This window comes from Osmerus eperlanus, chromosome 10, assembly GCF_963692335.1.
Source record: "Osmerus eperlanus chromosome 10, fOsmEpe2.1, whole genome shotgun sequence".
Lineage (NCBI taxonomy): Eukaryota > Metazoa > Chordata > Actinopteri > Osmeriformes > Osmeridae > Osmerus > Osmerus eperlanus.
In genome coordinates, this window is record NC_085027.1 from 12671454 (window position 1) to 12674249 (window position 2796).

The window sequence follows — 2796 nt, forward strand, 5'->3', positions numbered from 1 at the left end:
CACACACACCCACACACTCAGACACATACTCAGACAGACGCATACACACAGACACACACACACACACACACACACTCAGACACACCTCAGACACAGACACACAGACACAAACACACACACAGACACACAAACACAGACACACACACACAAATAAATAAACATGCAGACACAACACACACACATACTGCACACGTGTGTACATACATACACATTTCACAACACACACACACATATACAGAGAGAGAGAGAGAAAGAGAGAGGGAGTGATAGAGAGAGACAGAAGGAGCTGAGATTTGAATTGTCGCATGGAGACTAATAATGAGACAGTGTCTCATGTTGTGTCAGTAACTTGACTATACATTACCAGACTTCTATCCTCTCCTGTTTCAGCTGTAATATATCACATATCAAGCAGAACTCTATCTGACAAGCCTTCAATATGGAGAACTGTCTATGCACTAATATTGCATCTCGGCTAGCGAAGCCTGCTAAAGCTAACAGTTGAAATGTCTGTCACAACACTGCAGTCAAATGGAATGGTTACACATGTAAAGTAGCTGTTGTAGAGGAAGTGGTTCCGACATTTCTCTTTCTGTCCATTATTTGCTCTTCCTGGTTGTCCTCTGAATGTCATGGGGCATGTGTGCGTCTGAGAGATACATTTTATGGGTACTGTCACTTTAAGAAGTTGGAACCTCCCCCTCCATTCTGGCGTGGCCACGGTAACGACCAAGGCAATGTTGTCAAGAGAGACTTGATCAGTGGGACTATCATGGTTAATCTCTCTCTCACTCTCTTTCTCTTCATACACACACACACACACACACACACACACATATACACACACAAATACATGCTTAGTGAGTCAAGGAGGGAATAGACAAGGGAAATAACAGGATAGGATCGAGACAGGTAGGCACAAAGTGTGTGCATGAGAGTGTGAGACAGAGAGAGAGAGAGAGAGAGAGAGAGAGAGAGAGAGAGAGAGAGAGAGAGAGAGAGAGAGAGAGAGAGAGAGAGAGAGAGAGAGAGAGAGAGAGAGAGAGAGAGAGAGAGAGAGAGAGAGAGAGAGAGAGAGAGAGAGAGAGAAAGTAGATTAGGTGAAGGGCAGGAGAGTAGGATGAGAGAGGAGAGGGAAATATGTAAAGAAGTGTACAAAGGCAGGAGATGGCGAGAGGGGGAGAGGAGAAGAGGAAAAAAGAAGAGGAGGAGGGAGGGAGGGAGGGAGGGAGGGAGGGAGGGAGGCAGCCAGGGCCCAGAGCAGGGCAGAGCAGGGCAGAGCAGGGCAGAGCAGCAGCCAGTGAAGGGATAAGTGAGTTAGAAGAGAGCTGCCGGCTGTGTAATAAAGAGTTTAATGGACAGACAGGCCTCCCCTTACCTTCCTCAGGGTAGCACTAAATCCCTCTTTATTGTAGTTTGCACCGATGTTAGTGAGTTATCCATTTCTCTGATCACACTAGATACTGGCACATCCGTCTTGAGTTGAAAACAACCATCGCTCTCCCCCTTCTCTGCCTTTCTACTTTCCATTGACAAACACGTTGTGTGTCTGTCTCTCTCTCTGTATGTTTATCTTTCCCTCGCTCTCTAGTGCTCTGAATCTCTTTACACGGGTGTCTCTCTCTCTCTCTTGCTTTCTGTCTCTCTCTCTTGCTTGTTTGTTTGTTTGCACGTGTGGTTGCATGTGCATGTGTGTGTGTGTGACGGTGGTGTACCAGTGGAGGCCAGCCTGTCATAAATAGTCAGCCTCCTGTCCGGAGGCCTTCATCACAGTAACAGGATCTGGTCCTGTCCAGCACTGCGTCTCCCATGTCGCACAGCTCCTCCACTAGACACAAACACAGTTAACTCTGGCCACAGCCTGCACCCAACAAACACAGTTAACTCTGGCCACAGCCTGCACCCAACAAACACAGTTAACTCTGGCCACAGCCTGCACCCAACAAACACAGTTAACTCTGGCCACAGCCTGCACCCAACAAACACAGTTAACTCTGGCCACAGCCTGCACCCAACAAACACAGTTAACTCTGGCCACAGCCTGCACCCAACAAACACAGTTAACTCTGGCCACAGCCTGCACCCAACAAACACAGTTAACTCTGCTACACAGCACAGATAGGTGAAGTAAATATGAAAGACTGAGATGTGTACGAGCTGAGATAATGATCCGTGTATGGGTGATAGCTACGGTGATCTCATTCTCTGCTCCCAGAGACGAGGGGGGAGACGTAATCTGTGGAAAGTACACCAGCATTACTTCCGAAGAAGTTCGGTTCATTTTTCACAAAGTCTGTGGGTCTTTTCTGGTGTGCTTCATTTTGTTTTTATCCCCGTATTGTCTCAAGGGAAGTTTTTAGTTTCCTTTTTTTTTGTCAAGCTGCACTAGAGGCCTCTTGATCAGGGTGCTGTGCCAAGGTGTCTCTGACACTAAACATGTGAGGGGGACAATGAGAGGGGGAGGAAGGGGAGGGAGGGAGGGAGGGAGGGAGGGAAAGAGAGAGAGAGAGAGAGAGAGAGAGAGAGAGAGAGAGAGAGAGAGAGAGAGAGAGAGAGAGAGAGAGAGAGAGAGAGAGAGAGAAGAGAGGAAGAACACAAAAGCAGAAAGTCAGTGTGAAAAGCAGAGAGAGAGAGAGGAGAAGAGAGAGGGATAGCGAGACCGATTCCGTATTCGACAAAATGCAGACGCGTTGAATCTGGAACCGTGACAAAAATGTGTCTGGCCTAATGATGTCAACTAGTGTTCTCACCACCCCGTTGCAGTGTGCATGTGTGTATACGTGAGTGTGTGCATGT